The 19,380-nt window shown below is 35.9% G+C and overlaps 2 long non-coding RNA genes across 2 annotated transcripts; both read right to left on the minus strand.

Annotated features, from left to right (window-relative positions):
* Positions 1 to 702: 702 nt before the first annotated feature.
* LOC137645104 (uncharacterized) lies at positions 703 to 3,329 on the minus strand. The gene is made up of 3 exons (XR_011045287.1): positions 3,233 to 3,329; positions 2,365 to 2,533; positions 703 to 837 (listed from the first exon to the last, which is right to left on the minus strand). It is a non-coding gene; the product is annotated as an uncharacterized lncRNA (long non-coding RNA).
* A 2,158-nt stretch (positions 3,330 to 5,487) lies between these two features.
* LOC137645105 (uncharacterized) lies at positions 5,488 to 13,694 on the minus strand. Its single transcript, XR_011045288.1, has 3 exons — positions 13,645 to 13,694; positions 9,237 to 9,339; positions 5,488 to 5,610 (listed from the first exon to the last, which is right to left on the minus strand). It is a non-coding gene; the product is annotated as an uncharacterized lncRNA (long non-coding RNA).
* Between the last annotated feature and the right edge of the window lie 5,686 nt (positions 13,695 to 19,380).

The raw sequence follows: 19,380 nt of genomic DNA on the forward strand, positions 1-19,380 counted from the left end.
AATCATGCAATATATTTACTAAGTAATGGAGACTACAATATGTAATTTTTTTTTAGAGATTAATAAGGGACAAAGATGTCTCTAAAATAAAACAATTTTCTACTAAAACAATAGAAATGTACCATTACAATGTTGAAAAAAAAAATATATGAAATACTTTCACTGAATATTGGAGACAAAATTACTTATAGCTTCCATAATTCTTAAAGATTTATTAGAAAATAAAATTGAAATATATTCCCTGAGCATTGGAGACTAAATTACTTATAGCTTCCATCATTCTTAAAGATTTTTCAAGAAATTATAAAACTAAAATGAGTTTTTTTCTCAAGTAAAAAAATATTCCACTACAATAAAACAACTGTACCTTTACAAAACAGAAATACAAAATCATGACATGTATTTGATGAGCATTGAAAATTACAGTGCCGTACTGTAAAAATAACTGTATTCTTTTAATAACTATATCATTCTTAAACACTAATTCTTTTTAAGACTAGGGATCTTTGGTGAAGTGCTGTATGATCTCTAAAGGATTTTAATAATTGAAAAATAAAAATAAAATAAATTTCCGCTAGAACAAAATAAATTGTACCTTTAATTCAAGGCATAAGATGAAAGCCACCCTACAGACGAAAGACGATGTCTTGTCGTTAAGGTAAGTCACTACCTAAAGTTCAACAAACAAAACGGAGTTTGTAAAACGGTAAACTAAATTGTTTCTTGGCGAACTGTTGCCTCGAAAATTATACCCATACTATCAGCTTGTCTTTCTACTGCTATCATGAAACCGCATTTAATTCCTCGCGGCAAACACGTCAGCTCATCAAAATCACTCTGTAAAATAAAAAAATGATCATGGTTACTATAAAAGAAAAGAAACTTTCTATCACACAAAATATAATCTTTGATAAAACTAAATTTCTAACAAAAGGCTTCAAAAAAATCTAATATTTCATAGAGAAATAAGATAATTTTCTCTTCAAACCTTTTCCATTATTCTCCTCTAGATTTTTTGAAGTTTATATAGTTTATATATTAAAAATCTATTTCATTGTTAAGTGTTCATTTCTATTTTTATTGTTAATTACTTTTCTCGTAGTTTATTTATTTCAATGTCTCCTTTCCTAACTAGCCTATTTTTCCCTGAACCCTTGGGCTTATAGCATTCTCCTTTTCCAACTTTGGTTGTAGCTTGGCTAGTAATAGTAATAGTACAGTAATAATAATAATAATAATAATAATAATAATAATAATAACAATGATTGTTATAGAGTATAGCCCCAGAAGACATGCAAATCAATAGCCATAGATAGCCGAAGCCCAGAGGAAAAAAGACGTAAGAAAAGTGATGGTCAATTGAAAGATTACAAATTATTCGACGTCATAATTGTAAGTCTCCGATGCCCATTTTAATTAAAATGCAGGTGGTGGTGACTTGAACATCAAATATAGGGTTGTGGTGGCCGATGTGATAACGTCCCTGACTGTTGAACGCCAGACTGGGATTCAAGTCCCGCCCAAACTCTTTAGTCTCTTTGATCGCTGCAATCTCACCAACCTTGTGAGCTAAGGATGGGGGGTTTGAGGGAGCCTATAGGTCTATCTACCGAGTCATCAGCAGCCATTGCCTGGTCCTCCTTGACCCTAGCTTGGGTGGAAGGGGCATGGGCGCTGATCATATGTATATGTGGTCAGTCTCTAGGGCATTGTCCTATTTGATAGGGCAATGTCACTGTCCCTTGCCTCTGCTATTCATAAGCGGCCTTTAAACCTTTAAAACTACCTCAAAGATATGTTACAGTCACAGGGAAAACCAAAGAGTGAAAAGAATACTAATCTATGAATACTTAAAGAACCAGCCCATACCATCCTAGAAGTAGTACTTATTATGCAGTTAATTCAAACAGTCTTTCCTTCTCCATCATAATGCTCAACACAGTAGTTTAGAATCTTTAGTCCAGCTGTGACCAGATTGTGGCATGCTCTTCCTAATTAGGCAGTTGAATCGGTGGAACTTCCAAAATTCAAACTTGCATCAAATGTTAAACGAGACAGTCTCTCTTCATAGTTTATATATGAGAGATCTCTTCTAAAACTGTTAGTGATCTCAAGATATTACACACACACACACACACACACAGAGAGAGAGAGAGAGAGAGAGAGAAAGAGAGAGAGAGAGAGAGAGAGAGAGAGAGAGAGAGAGAAGAGAGAGAAGAGAGAGAAAAGAGAGAAGAGAGAAGAGAGAGAGAGAGAGAGAGAGAGAGAGAGAGAGAGAGAGAGAGAGAGAGAGAGAGAGAGAGAGAGAGAGAGAGAGATATTATTAAAAATGTCAAGTCAGAACACAAGTACGTCATATCCTACTTGAGCTCGATCCGTCCCGGGCAACGTTCAGACACTCCTGGTGTTTCAGAACTTCCTTCAAACCGTCGAGTTCTTCCTTCAGGGCAGCATTCTCCGCTTTCTTATCCGTCACCTCCAGTTCCAATTGGCTGAGCTTGGGGTCGTACCTACGTCTCACTGCTTGCAACTTCTGTTTGTAAAATTGAGAATGCAGTTTTGTAATAATCTTTCACTAATTTTAATTCATATTCATATATTAACTTGCTTACTTTATTTAGTATAACTTTTTTTACTTTAATTCAAATAAGTGGCTTACTTTAATACATATAATTTGTTTACGTTAAGGCAGGCAACTTTCTTACTTGAATGGCAAATAACTTTAATGAAAATATCTTGATCAATTTCACGCAAATAACTCGCTCACTTTAATGAATATAACTTACTTTCTTTAATGCAAATAAATTACTTCATTGTAGATTACTTTACTGAAGAATTCAAAGCCATAAAATTCCATTCAATGCTACAAAGAAACAACAAACTTGATATACTTCAATACAGATTACTTTACTGCAGATTTTAAAGCCATAAAATTCCATTCAATGCTACAAAGAAATACACTGATATACTTCAATGCAGATTACTTTACTGAAGATTTTAGAGCCATAAAATTCCATTCAATGCTACAAAGAAACAACAAACTGATATACTTCAATGCAGATTACTTTACTGCAGATTTTAAAGCCATAAAATTCCATTCAATGCTACAAAAAACAACAAACTGATATACTTCAATGCAGATTACTTTACTGAAGATTTTAGAGCCATAAAATTCCATTCAATGCTACAAAGAAACAACATATTAATAAGTATTCACTAAATAGTGACTTACACTAGAAATAAGATCCATTTTTGCAACGGCAGAAGATGACTGACATTGCTGATATTTTGTTATTTGATCCCTTAGTTTTTCCAGCTCAGCATGGTTCTGAAAAAAAAAAAAAAAAAAAAAAAAAGATGATGAGTGGTTGACATAAGCCTACCTTTCTTCTTTTCTTTTCCACTCATGAATGGCAGAGGCAAGGGACAGTGACATTACCATTTTAAGCGTGACATGCCCTAGAGATTGACCATATTACATATGATCATCTTCCAAGCTAGTCTCCACCCAAGCTAGGATCAAGGATGGCCAGGCAATGGCTGCTGATGATTCAGCAGGTAGACCTATAGGCTATTCAAATGCCCCATCCTTAGCTCACAAGGATAGTGAGGTTGCAGCAACCAAAGAAACTTACGAGTTTGAGCAAGACTCAAAACCCAGTCTGGGAATCACCAGGCAAGGACGCTACCACCAGCCCAACACAACATCCATACCTAGCGATCTGTTGGACAGGGGCTCGAGACCCACTGATACTCGATAGTTTCTAGCAGTGTCTGCAACCTTCTATCCTTGTGAGCAAGAGATGGGGGTCTTGGGAAGCTTATAGATTTCCTGTGGAGTCAGCAGCACCCATTGCCCAGTCCTCCCTTGTCCTAGCTTGATGGAGAGGGGACTTGGGCATTGATCATATGAGTATATAATCAGTCTCTAAGGTCACCGTCAATATCCCTTGCCTCTGACATTCATGAGAAACCTTTAAACTTTCGATATAAAATGTAAAGGATGCGAAATACAGATTATATGAAGAACCATTATACATTATAACTGGACACCAAGAAATAACCCTGAAATGAAACCACTTATTCAACCTAAACAATAATAATACCTGTCTCTTACTAATCTTTTAATTCTGATCAAGTTTGCAACCCCTTCATATATCCCATAAACTGTACCCTAATTCGAGCAATAAAGAAAAGTAATATAAGATAAACATAACAGTTTAATAAACATAACAAAATCTTGAATACATAGAGTCCCTTCATATTAAACCTACTATACATTTAAGGACTTGTCATGCTTTATAAGGTTTTAAAATCAAGGACAGATACAATTTGTCGTCTTATTAAAACCTAAGTTTTATCTATTTATACAGCTTCAGTTCATTCATGAATCAAAAACCAGTTCTAAAGAAATTTGTTTCATTGCTGGGTTCAAGAAAATTCAACTCAAGATTGTTTTTTAAATATAAAATCTTTCAAAATATGAACTAGTTTATACCTGGTAACTACCAGGAAGTAACAACAGAGAAAATAAACTGCTCTGGGTGATAGGAGGATAGATGTGAGTGAGGCAAGAGAGCGTGCTAGAAATAGGAATGAATGGCGAGCGATTGTGACGCAGTTCCGGTAGGCCCTGCTGCTGCCTCCGATGCCTTAGATGACCGCGGAGGTAGCAGCAGTAGGGGATTCAGCATTATGAAGCTTCAGCTGTGGTGGATAATGTGGGAGGGTGGGCTGTGACACCCTAGCAGTACCAGCTGAACTCGGTTGAGTCCCTTGTTAGGCTGGGAGGAACATAGAGAGTAGAGGTCCCCTTTTTGTTTTTGTTTCTTTGTTGATGTTGGCTAACCCCCAAAATTGGGGGAAGTGCCATGGTATATGTATGTATGTATAATTTTCCTGTGTAAATCTTAATTAATGGATATAGTATCCGTAATCAAGGATTAGATATTCAGGAACTTTATATATGTTAAAATAAAACAGTACAGATAGATTCACATTCAAGATAAAATTTCCCTTTTCATTTTTCCCAACTTCATGTCAGTTTCTACTTTGTGATCGATTGATTTGAAGTTCTCTGGCATCCTGACATCGAAGGTCATTGACGCTGATATCATTTATTATAAATAATGATTAAAAGAATATTCAATTAAAACCAGAGAAGTAAATATGTTAAATAGCATTAAAAAGACCTGCTTCTAATATAAATCTAACAATTCCACTAGAAGTTAATATGATATATAAGTTAAATAGCATTAAGACCAACTTCTGACTCTTACTTTGTAAAATAATGATCAAGTGCTTTATTGTAGAACAATGTACTTCGCATGGAAGTTGAAAAATGTAGACATCTGGCTTTTATGCAAAGAAAATACTTTTTTCTAAATCAAATACACTTTTTCCTGTACTAAAATAGATACTGTATCTGACCTTTATATAACGATAAAATACTTTTATCTGAATCAAATACATGTTCACTCACCGTCATTTTTATTTTAGATAGTTCCTGCAATCTCGTTGCCTCTGTCTCTTCCAATTCTATCTTCAACGCGAGTATCTTATTATACATCACCGTCAACTCCTGCGTACGAGCTTCATCACCCAGCAATCCTGTGAAGATGAAAGTGGGTAAACTTAAGAATTAGGTTCCGTTTTTATATGCGATCTCATTTATGAAGTGATCTCAGAAATTATTCTTTTGCTTTGGTAAGCGATCTCAAAAAAAAAAAAAAAAAATATTCTTTTGCTTTGGTAAGCGATCTCAAAAAAAAAAAATATTCTTTTGCTTTGGTAAGCGATCTCAAAAAAAAAATATTCTTTTGCTTTAGTAAGCGATCTCAAAAAAAAAAATTATTCTTTTATTTTGGTAAGCGATCTCAAAAAAAAAAAAAATATTCTTTTGCTTTGGTAAGCGATCTCAAAAAAAAATATTCTTTTATTTTGGTAAGCGATCTCAAAAAAAAAAATATTCTTTTATTTTGGTACTGATTTTGACGTAGGAAAAATCTATTTTCGGGCGAGATAGCCATGTCGTCCTGATGGAAAGTCCTTCCAGCAGCTTCCTACTGTATAATATGTCTGCGAGTGATATCGCAAGAGAATTACCGTCAGGTATCACGGGGTTCTAACCCCCGGAACGACCATTTCAAGATATCGTGTATAATCAGGGACGTATCCGTAGATAACCATAGATATTTGCACCCCAAAACAGACTTAACCCAGTCTGGGAATCTGAGGAGGAGGATAGGTGAGAAGCCGTTATTAGAAGATCTAATGGTACTTGCTTCGCCGTGCAATTTAAAACATCGAGCTTCGTACGCACTGACAAGCGGTAATGTTGAGCTGCGCACGCTAACATCAATGATTTTATTTCTTAGCTCATTATTCCTGCACGCTAACATCAATGATTGATTATTTGTTAGCTAATTATACCAAGTATATATATATATATATATATATATATATATATATATTATATATATATATATATATATATATATATATTTATATTAGAAAATCTAATGGTTCTTGCTTCGCAGTGAACAGTAGTGAGATCGCTACTATCAAGCGAGATCGCACACCAAGGCAAAAGCACGACTTTGAGATCGCATACCAACACGGCACCAAGAATCCTTATATAAAATAAGGTCCTCAACTTGCGAACATTCGCAGATACATACAAAAATCCAAATGAAATCAGAAATCTCAGATATTGTATTAAAGTTCATATACTGTAATAAGACCAAGGAATGTAGTTATAAAACCATATTATATCATTCAACCCTTTTACCACCAAAAGGACGTACTGGTACGTTTCACAAAACTCATCCCTTTACCCCCATGGACGTACCGGTCCGTCCTTGCAAAAAAAGCTATAAAAAATTTCTTTTTCATAATTTTGATAATTTTTTGAGAAAATTCAGGCATTTTCCAAGAGAATGAGACCAACCTGACCTCTCTATGACAAAAATTAACGCTGTTAGAGCAATTTAAAAAGAATATACTGCAAAATGTGCTGGGGGAAAAAATAACCCCTTGGGAGTTAAGGGTTGGAAATTTCCAAAGAGCCTGGGGGTAAAAGGGTTAATAAAGTAGGCAAAATGACAGGTGCAAATAACCTTTGGATTATTTCAAATGTAATAGACTATTATTTGAGTTTTGTAACTGGAAATTGAGAGCAAGGAAGTTATTAAGCTTACCCTAGGCCATATTTAATAAAATTCAATTAACCCTTTTACCCCTAAGCTATTTGGAACTTTCCAACCCTTAAGCCCCAGGGTTTTTTTTTTTAAGCACATTTTGCAATATATTTTTTTAAATTACTCTAACAGCCTTAATTTTCGTCATAGAGAGGTCAGGTTGGTCTCATTATTTTGAAAAATGCCTGGAGTTTCTCAAAATTATAAAAAATATGCAAAAAAAAATGTAAATAGCAGTTTTTTGCAAGGACGTACCGGTACGTCCATGGGGGTAAGGGGATGAGTTTTGTGAAACGTACCAGTGCGTCCATTGGGGGTAAAAGGGATAAAAAATAGCTTCTTTGAACATATAAAGTTTGTAAGTTAATGGTTTTCGTAAAGATTGCAATGAAATGTTTCAGAACGGAAATTCCAAATTGTAAACACATCCCCCTTTCCTCAGCAGACTTCTATCCCTGGCATTCAGTATCTACATACCATCCTCTAGTTACCCCTGACCTTATATACTTCATTATGTATCTCATTTAGTCCTACATCAGGATCCAAGTAAGTTTAATTTTATTTTATATATGTTAATCATTGGTAGACTGAATGTATTATTACTATTATTATTACTAGCCAAGCTACAACCCTAGTTAAAAGCAAGATGCTATAAGCCCAAGGGCTCCAACAGGAAAAAATAGCCCAGTGAGGAAAGGAAATAAGGAAATAAATGAGATTAAATTAACAATAAATAATTCTAAAAACAGTAACAGTGTCAATCTTATTTTCACCAGAACTTTACCAGAAGCTTAGTCAAGCAAAGAATTAATTACTGTACAATAATCTCTTACACTACGTCATTGAATTAATCAAACAGAATCGACATAAGCATATTTTTGCCTTGAGTAAGAAATTTGCACTGTGAAGTGATTTAAAGTCCTATACATGTTTTGAAAATAAATAATTACTTAAAAATATGCCATCATCCAAAGGTTCAAACTTGTAGCAAATTTTTTTAGGTTTAACATGCTGGCATAAGTCTCTTTTTATAGTTTATATGTGAAAGATGTTTTGATAATGTTATTGTTCATAAAATATGTTACCTCAAGTGTTCATTACTTCTTTTGCAGTTTATTTATTTCTTTAGTTCTATTCCACCACAGTAACCATGAAGTTATGAATTTTAGTATCATAATGAATATTTCTTGTTTGTTTTTATCATTACTGTGAAAATAAATGATACTTAAATCAAGGTCCAGTACAAGCCTTTATACAAACATCTATCTTTAAAACGGCCACTATATCTTTTAGATATCTGTACTAAATCATAACATCAAAAAATATATCAATACCTGTACACTGTAATATATCTTTTAGATTATATCAAAACATCTATCAATACCTGTACACTGTAATATATCTTTTAGATTTCTGTACTAAATCATATAAAAAAATATATCAATACCTGTACACTGTAATATATCTTTTAGATTTCTGTACTAAATCATAATATCAAAAAATATATCAATACCTGTACACTGTAATAAATTACAGTATGTCCCAGCAAGCTGATCAACGAAATATCATAAATCAACGGTTGATATTTATTTCCTATATTCAACTTTTCAAAAATCCAATGATCATTATATAATATACCGTAGTATAAGGAAACCCCTTACCAGAAAAAGAATTCACATCAGGCAAATATAATCAGGTACTTTGAATAAAATGTCAAAACTGAAACCAATTAACCCTTTAACCCCCAGGCTATTTGAAAATTTCCAACCCTTAACCCCCCGGAGGTTATTTTTTCCCCAGCACATTTTGCAGTATTTTTTTAAAATTGCTTTAACAGCCTTAATTTTTGTCATAGAGAGGTCAGGTTGGTCTCATTCTCTTGGAAAATGCCTGAATTTTCTCAAAAAATTAACAAAAATATGAAAAAAATAATTTTTATAGCAAGGACGTACCGGTACATCCATGGGGGTAAAGGGATGAGCTTAGTGAAACGTACCAGTACGTCCTTTGGGGGTAAAAGGGTTAACAGAAACTAACCTTCATTTTCCAATTCCTCCATAATGTCGTCAAATATTTTCGATTTACTTGTAATCTCCTCCAGGAAAGCTATGTCAAACTCTTCCAGCTCTTTCTGATGTGCCTGTGAAGAGAGAAGTTATATATGATGCACCAAAAGAAATCGCACACAAGCACTACAAACTAATATGGAATAAGTTCTATTCTATATACCGTGGCACTTTCCCCAACTTTGGGAGGTAGTCGACATCGAAAAATAAAAGAACAGTAGGGGATTTTTCTTTTCATCTTTCCTCCGGTGCCTTAGATGACCGCGGAGGTAGCAGCAGTAGGGGATTCAGCATTATGAAGCTTCATCTGTGGTGGATAATGTGGGAGGGTGGGCTGTGACACCCTAGCAGTACCAGCTGAACTCGGTTGAGTCCCTTGTTAGGCTGGGAGGAACGTAGAGAGTAGAGGTCCCCTTTTTGTTTTTGTTTCTTTGTTGATGTCGGCTAACCCCCAAAATTGGGGGAAGTGCCATGGTATATGTATGTATGTATGTATCTTTCCTCACTGGCTGAGGTTGGACTCGGACGAACTTGGTTGGTACTGCTATGATGCCACAGACCATACTCCCCCTTTATCCGTGAAATAAAACTATGAGAAAAGTTATATTTCTTGAAAACAATCTAATGGATCCTGAAAAACAGCACTGAACAGCAGTGCGGATTTGAATTACAAAAGGACTTGATCATGAATCTTAGACAGATGACTGACAATGATATACATCATGTTACCTTTTACTCAATCGATCATGAATCTTAGACAGATGACTGACAATGATATACATCATGTCACCTTTTACTCATTACTATTATTAGTAGATAAGCTACAGCTCTAGTTGGAAAAGCAAGATGCTATAAGCCCAAGGGTTACAACAGGGAAAAAAGTCCAAAGAGGAAAGGAAGGCCATGGTACAGAGGCTATGGTCTTATCCAAGCCTAGAGTTCATTGGTTTGATTTTGGAGGGTCCTCCTAGAAGAGCTGTTTGCCATAGCTAGTGTCTCTTCTACCCTTACCAAGAGTAAAGTAGTCAATGAATAATTACAGTTCCATGAAGAAGAAATTTGCAGGTTATTTTAGAGCTGTCAGGTGTATGAGGAAGACAGAAAATTAGTAAAGAATAAGTCAGACTATTCAGTGTATGTGTAGGCAAAGGAAAAACGTGCTGTAATCACAGAGGGATCCAGGGTAATACTATCTAGCTAGTGAAAAGGACCCATTAACTCTAGCAGTAGTATCTCGGGGTGGATGGTGCCTTGGCCAGCCTACTACCTACCACATACTGTGCCCATTTCAAGGTAAACATTTAATCCACTCTCTTTCTTACTTGCCTAAACAAACACTACTCCCTCCTATTAATCCTCCTGTCATCTGTCCTACCACATCATCATGCCATCTCTCTGTACAATATATGAAAGGAAAATGCAATTTACTACGTTTTTACCACAACCATTCCAGGAATAGTTTGAAATATCATTTCTTTCTTATATAATCACAATGTGTTGTGAAATGATTCACCTTTTCCCATTTCATATGTTTATTCTCTGAAACCAAAATGGGACATTATACTGCATAGTATGACAAAGATTATCTAACATAAAACTGATTAAACTTTACTTTAAAATCTCACCATAATCAATTATTCTTAATTGTCAGTCCTGTATCTACAGCAACAACTGAATCTGAAAATTAACATACGTAGCCAAAGAATATAATTGAATTATCTCTAATCTATTTGTGTTAGTCAGCAAGCTGGACAATGCAGTGTCTTATAGCAAAAAACAGACTACCCCCTACAATTGGCTTATATCAGAGATAGTTGTCGCCCCACGGTACTAATATCTAATAGAATCTATCATTTCAACATTACATGACAGTCGACACTGTAAACTTCAAATGAGGCCATCACTTTGAACCAGCAAATTACTTTGCTTTCCATATTAGTGTAATAAAAACTGCATGGGGGTTATCCTGATTGCTTTGAATAAAAACAGAAATACCTGTAATTGCTTCAAAATCAAACTGGATATGGATGGATTATAAACTACAGAAATTTCTGCCTCCTTGGTAGTACAGCGATAATGCCTTAGCCTTGCATTCACATGACTGGGAGATAGAGTCCCGCTCAGTACACGGGTGGTTTGAAGTTTTCTGGCGAAGTTACCGTTGTTGTTAGGGGGTAGGACTTGTCCAAAGGACATTCTGACGAGCATCTCGGACATTCTGAAGAGTATCTTTTCAGATGAAACTGAAAGCGACACCTAATACCTTTAACATTTAATATGAATGTGATTATGCTGCACACACATATTTCCTCGCTTCCTCGCATCAGTTCAGTCTATGGGTAGTGAATATCAAGTTAACAGTATTGCTTCTTTGGTGGTTATTACTGTATTGTCACTTTACACTGCATACGAAATGGTGACTAAAAATAAAGGAGTTGAAGGTAGAAAAGTCCCTCATGAATGGCAGAGGCAAGGGATAGGACAACATCGTAGGACTGACCATATACACACATGATCACCAACCAAGCCCTCTCCTCCTCACATTAGACCAGGGAGGGCCAAGCAATGGCTGCTGATGACTCAGCAGGTAGATCTATAGGCTCCCCCTAAAACCTCATCCCTTGCTCACAAGGATAGTGAGGCTGCAGACACTCCTAGGTACTATCGAGCTTCAGCGGGTTTCAAATCCCCATCCAAGAGATTGCCAGGCTGGGAAGTTTGGCTACTGCATCCCTAAAATTCCTGTTGAATAGTCATCTGAAGACCGTGAAATACAAGTAAAAAGTACCAGTACCTTTGGCAGAATGTTTTTCTTTCATCAAATATCTAAAAGCAAAATGATTAAATCATAGTTTTACTTGTTTTCTGGATATTATGTAATTCCTCAGCCCTTCCAATTACTGTGTGCACATACAAAATTGATTTTTCTTTAGTTAGGCTGGGAGGAATGTAGAGAGTAGAGGTCCCCTTTTTTGTTTTGTTAATTTGTTGATGTCGGCTACCCCCCAAAATTGGGGGAAGTGCCTTGGTATAAGTATGTATGTAAGGTGGAAAATGAAGAAAAAAAAAATGGTATACTGTACTTTATAAAATATACCAAGTTATTTTAGCATAACTCCTCCTATTGAATGTAACCTTGTTCAGTTTTATTTTCACAGTTGTGTAGGATTTCCCAAAATTTAGACCATACAATGCACTCAGATCTCATTCTACCATCCAGTACATAGTACCAGGTATGCACTTAATTCCAACAGTCATGCCTTCTCCATCATAAGACAACACTACAAAGTATTCCATTAGTTTTATTCCCGCAGTGACCAGATTGTGGAATGATCTAAACAGTAGTCGGTGGAACTTCAAAAGTTAAAACTTTTTGTAAAATCTTTTCTGGTGAACAGGTTGACACAAGTCTCCTATAGTTTATATATGACTGGTCAATTTTAACATTGTTAGAGATCTGAGAATACTTTATATTATTTTACTCATTACTTATATATAGATCATTTGCTAATAATTTTTTTTTATTCTCTCTGGGATGCTTTCCTTGTTGGAGCACTTGGGCTAACATTCTGCTTTTCCAACCAGGGTTGTAGCTTAACTAGTAATAATAATCTAAAACTGAAGCCTTCAAAGGCATCCTTGTCACATCTCAACAGTCCTTCTCCAAAGAGGGAAATTCAAAACAAATCTCTACTTAAAACAGTAAAGACTTAACCGAGATATCAAGCAAATAATTGTTTTGTCTGCATTAAAAACACACCACAAAGTATATATGCCTTCAGAAGAACTGAGCATAAAATAAGGTCTGTTACCTTTGGGTGGATGGATGGAGTGAAGGAAGCTCTGGGTGATAGGAGGATACATGTGAGAGAGGCAAGAAAGCGTGCTAGAAATAGGAATGACGAGCGATTGTGACGCAGTTCCGGTAGGCCCTTCTGCTTCCTCCAGTGCCTTGGATGACCGTGGAGGTAGCAGCAGTAGGGGATTCAGCGTTATGAAGCTTCATCTGTGGTGGATAAATGGGAGGGTGGGCTGTGGCACCCTAGCAGTACCAGCCGAACTCGGTTGAGTCCCTTGTCAGGCTGGGAAGAACGTAGAGAAGAGAGGTCCCCCCCCCCCTTTTTTTTTTTTTTTGCTTCATTTGTTTGATGTCAGCTAACCCCCAAAATTGGGGAAGTGCCTTGGTATATGTATGTATATTTTGCTATTCTCGTAAAACACTTAAGATACTAGAGTACAATCTTTATAATATTGCTTAAAAATATGCAAAGTACAAGGCAGAATACATATTTGTCATGACAAAAATAAATCAGTAATGATAAATTATTATCAATTAGTATTTAAACTTTGGATTGCAATGAATTACTTAAGATACTTACTTTATCAGTCTGTTTATACTTTTCTTTCAGACTTGCTAGCTCCTCTGATAGTTTTCTTTTGATATCTGGAATTGATAAACATACAATGAAACTCAACAAGTAAAACTCAATATATTAATTCAAGTACCAATTACAGTTTTAAATTGAATATATTATTGACCAAACCTAACTGGTTGACTAGCTACAGTACCTCACACCTTAATGGCATCAAATCTAATAAAAATGCTTAACCCTTTTACCCCCAAAGGACGTACTGGTACGTTTCACAAAACCCATCCCTTTACCCCCTTGGACGTACCGGTACGTCCTTGCAAAATAAATGCTATTTAATTTTTTTTTTCATATTTTTGATAGTTTTTTGAGAAAATTCAGGCATTTTCCAAGAAAATGAGAACAACCTGACCTCTCTATGACAAAAATTAAGGCTGTTAGAGCAATTTAAAAAATATATACTGCAAAATGTGCTGGGAAAAAAATAACCCCTTGGAGGTTAAGGGTTGGAAATTTCCAAAGAGTCTGGGGGTAAAAGGGTTAAAATAAACCTGATAAGCAAAAAAAATCTAATAGATAACAATGACCCTATAATGCATTTGAACATTTTCAAGTTATCCCACCGTGAACATCAACTCAAATGGGCTTTTAGCATTAGAATAAACTAAAAATTACACCTAACACTCAATTTAAAAGATTTCACAAAAAAAGGTATGTAGAAAATAATAACTAATTTATAACAATTCATCTGATACCTTAAGGTGCTACTGCCTAAATTTGTCTGAAACATGTTTAGGAAACGAAATTCTTTTAATGGGCAGCTTGAAAGAAGAATGAATTATGCCTCCTCTAACTAGCAACAGAAAGGAAATTCTCTTTATTGACAACTTGAAAGAAGTGTATTATGAAGCCTCAGTAACTATCAACAAGATATTCCCTTTATTGGCAGCTTGAAAGAATGAATTATGCCTCCTCTAACCATCAACAGAAAAGAAATTCTCTTTATTGGCAGCTTGAAAGAAGTGTATTATGAAGCCTCTGTAACTATCAACAAGAAATCCCCTTCATTGGCTGCTTGAAATAAGAATGAATTATGAAGTCTCTGTAACTATCAGAAAAATATTCTCTTTATTGGCAGAAAGATGAGTGTATTATGAAGCCTCTGTAATTATCAAGAGAATAAATTCTCTCTATTGGCAGCTTGAAAGAAGAAATTATGAAACCTCTAACTATCAACATATAGTAGACCCCAGACAGTGGGCGAGGGAAGAGGATCGCACTAGGTTATCCCACTCCTCAATTACAGAAATGTCACTGGTTAGGAGAGAGCCTGACAACTATGTATGGTTCAATCACACCTGATAATCAGTTTTCTTATGTCATAACATAACGAAGGTAGTCTAACTATGCACACAGCCCTAACCCCAAGTATGTGTAAACCGATAACCTTACTTTTTATGAAAACTGCAAACAAGGCTATTAATATCACTATTAATATTATTAGCATTATCATTATTATTATTGTTAGCTAAGCTACAACCCTAGTTGGAAAAGCAAGGTGCTACAACAAGAAAATAGCCAAGTGAGGGAAAGATATCAAGAAAATAAACTAAGTAATTAGAAATAATTAAATATAAAATATCTTAAATAAACTATAGGTAATTAGAAATAATTAAATATAAAATACCTTACTAAATAAACTATAGGTAATTACCAATAATTAAATATAAAAAATCTTCAGTTCAGTAACATTGTTAAAATATATGTCATAACTAAAGTGTTTTACATTTCAAGAATTTCTTAGGTTTACTAACGATCCTACAACAGATATCTGTATACAGTAAATCTAATTCTAGCTACAATACTTTTCTTTAACACAAGGCCACAGGAGTTGAAAATATCCTTGCTAATGCTACTTTAAAATATTGAAAAGACATCAGGACCTCTCTGAGAGATGCATTAACCCTTTTACCGCCGGCTATTTGGAAAATTTCCAACCCTTAACCCCCAAGGGGTTATTTTTTTTCCCAGCACATTTTGCAGTATATTTTTTTTAAATTGCTCTAACAGCCTTAATTTTTGTCATAGAGAGGTCAGGTTGGTCTCATTCTCTTGGAAAATTCCTGAATTTTCTCAAAAAATTATCAAAAATATGAAAAAAAAAAATTTTAAAGCATTTTTTTGCAAGGACATACCGGTACGTCCATGGGGGTAAAGGGATGAGTTTTGTGAAACGTACCAGTACGTCCATGGGGGTAAAAGGATGAATTTTGTGAAACGTACCAGTACGTCCTTTGGGGGTAAAAGGGTTAAGATTGTAAACAACTTCCTTTCCTAGAGAGAAAAAAAAAAAAAAAAAAAAAAAAAACACGTTTTATTCTGAATTTCAAAAATTAAGAACTGTGCTACACTTACCAACGACACGAACAAGAGACTGATATTCCTTCAAGGCAACGTTGTGTATCTCAGTAAGCCTCATAGTGGCACGCTTTACCTCCTTCAACTGACATGTCTGGCTTTTTAAAACATTCATTGCTGTCATGCAATCCATTTCAAACTTCTTAGCCTGAACGCCAGCCAGTTCCATATCCTTGCAAAAAATAAAAAACATTGTTAATATAAACTTGATGAATTACTGTTGGGATGAGCCTTGTATCAGTCCCCCACTAAGCTATTTTTCCATGTTGGAGCCCTCGGGCTTATAGCACCTTGCTTTTCCAACTAGAGTTGTAGCTTAGATACTAATAAATAATAACAATAACAATAATAATTTGTATTTTTCCTACTTAAAAACCGGTCTTTAGTAGAAGTAACATTCTGTCGACAAGCTGGAAATAGCCAATGAAGATTCATCGAGGTTCTGGCAACAGCCACCAGTATCGACTGGTGGTATGAGTCTGCTAATTATTATTATCAAAGGAAGGAGTTTTACCAGCCCAATGAGTCAAGCTTGACTCCCACAGGGCTGGCCCGAAATAAAATTGGGATATAAAGAATTATAAGATTATCAAAATACAATTGATAAGGAAAAAAAAATAAAAAAAAATAAATTAAAAAAAAATAATTATATGTATATTCACTATATACTTATAATCTTTGAATATTCTAAAAATGGGTGAATAGATGGAGAGTCTGCTAATGCTCAGAGCCCTTATTTTCAACAAAAACCTTCTTCGTTTAGTAGAAGGAATCTTCGTTAGGAAGGAGGAAGTCCCGCTCGCCCAACTGGCTGGCAAGCAACCCAGGATCAGGATGCTCAATCACGTAAGGAGAGCAGAGGAAGGATCCTTGCATCCTGTGACCCACACACAGGAAGGATCCTTGCATCCTGTGACCCAGGGTTGAATTACCTACAGTGTCACACCTCAGTTTTTCATACAAGAACCTTAATTTCAGTGGGAACAATGTTCCCATTAAGGAAAACCCCAAGGAGCAATAGAGAGAGAAGGGCTCTGAGAATTGTAAGAAGCTATAGAAGTGCAGATATTAGTAGTGATTACCAGCTCCTAAATGCCACACTAAAATTAAAACAAAACACCCAACAGAAATGTAGATAGAAGACAAAGGTTTGATAAAGCTAAGCTTCTAGAAAATGACCACAGAGGAACATTTACAATTAAATGTAGGAATCAATTTTCAGTCTTACAGACTTCAAGAGACGAAGAGCAGACCATTTATGAAGAATGTGATATTAAGAACACAACATTCAGTTGGTAGTGAATTATTGGGTTTGCGTTATCAGTCACACTACCCCTCGTAAGAAGTGTGGCAATTCTACACTTTGTTTTTTTGGCAAAATAATCATCCGTTATTTAGGTGCTCATCTGTATCAGTGTCCGTTCCAGCCCCATAGTCATACCGGCTGATCCAAAGAGGGAATAAAGAAAAAAGAAGAAAGAAGGCCATACGCTGACTATAAAACCTCAGATTGGTGAAGTAAACGCTATCTTAGACAACGCGCTTCTTTGTCCCGACAGGAGTGAGACTCGCTACACCACTTGCTGGGCAGCTACTAGAGGTCCTATGGAGAAGTATCCAGAAACCTGTGCGCGCAATACCGAAGACAGTGTGCCGTGAAGGTGGTCTGTGTCTTCCAGACACCTGCCTTCAACACTTGGGAAACTGAATGGTTCTTTCTGAAGGCTAAACTAGTACCAATCGCCCTGACTTCACAAGCTCAACAAGGGCCAGATGTCATGGGTTCATCCCTTTGCTCCTTGTAGGCTGTTTACCAATAACATCATGAAGCCAGAAGAGGGTATTCCTAGAGATTTTCTTCTTTGTCATCACTGCTAACGAAGAGTCTGTAAGTAGAGTCTGTAAGTAGGGTCTACATGATCTTGTTTGCTTTGTGTACAGCCTCACTGCCCTTAAAGAATACTGAAGCAAGTCGTCAGGTAATTTCAGTCATTTCCTTCAGCAATGAGACTGAAAAGGAAACAAACCTTGAGTCACTGATCGTTAGGTTTTGCCTCTTTGCCGGTTTTGTGTCTTTGCCACGAATTTGGGAACGAATGAGAACGAGATCCGTCTCAACTGCCAGGAATGTGACACGGAGTACGATAGACCACACAGCTCTCCCACTCTTTTGGCCAAAGCTAAGGCTAGCAAAAACCCTGTTCTAAATGTGAGATAACTGTCCAAGGCTCGTCAAGGATTCATATATGACCCTGCTCACATTACAATCTTGGGGTTTGATTCCCCAAGGAGGACAAGACTTTTCAAATAGAGTCAAAGCATAATTTCCACGAGGGAGAGATGTTCACTCCAGTAAGTCTGAAAATTTGGTTCAAGACAGTGATATGAGACTAAAAGTAGTTTCTCATCCCACAGGTATGCAAGAAAATCTGCAACTATTCCTGACAAGACTATTATTGTTTAATTGATTTTGGTAAACAACTATGGTTATTGGCACCATAAACATAATCTATATACTGTACATATATAAAAAAAGGGATATTATATGGCCATTGGCTCCAACAGGGAAATAGCCTAGTGAGGAAAGGAAATAAGGAAACGGGTAGAATAGTGTGCTTGAGTGTACCCTCGAGTAAGAGAACTCTAACCCAAGACAGTGGAAGAACATGGTACAGGAACTACCATACCAAAGACTGGTAAACAATGGTTTGATTTTGGTGTCCTCCTAGTAGAGCCGCTTACCATAAATTCTCTTCTACCCTTTCCAGTGGAAAGTAACCACTGAACAATTGCAGTGAAGTAGTTAACCACTTGAGTGAAGAAAAGGTGTTCAGTTATTTTGGCGTGTCCTTCTAGAAGAGCGGCTTACCATAGCTAAATAATTACTGCTAACAAAAATCCATACTGTACAAGCATTCAAACATAAATCTGCTATTTGAAATGCATTCACTAGCATGACAATTTTGCATGTAAAATATGACAAACTCAGAGATAATTTGTATTTTCCCTAATACAAACCTTCTATTATTTACTTTGATTATCTTTCGGCAAAGCTGGAAGGTAGCCATTAGATTTAAAGTGCGAGGTGGCAACCCTGCCTAACCGCTTGTGCGGGTAGACCGGGGCTGGCTGGGGATTACCCAGCCGGCTCTATATATACTCTCACAGCAGTGAGCTAGTCACTTTTTCTTTAGGCTCAGGAGAGAGTGGATGTCGCCTCTCTACCCTCACAGCTGTTATTGGATATTGATTGATTGAAAGTTTTCTGGCATCCTGACATCTAAGGTCATTGACGCTCATAGCATTTATTATATATGAAAAATAAAA

The sequence above is a fragment of the Palaemon carinicauda genome, chromosome 8, assembly GCF_036898095.1.
Source record: "Palaemon carinicauda isolate YSFRI2023 chromosome 8, ASM3689809v2, whole genome shotgun sequence".
NCBI lineage: Eukaryota > Metazoa > Arthropoda > Malacostraca > Decapoda > Palaemonidae > Palaemon > Palaemon carinicauda.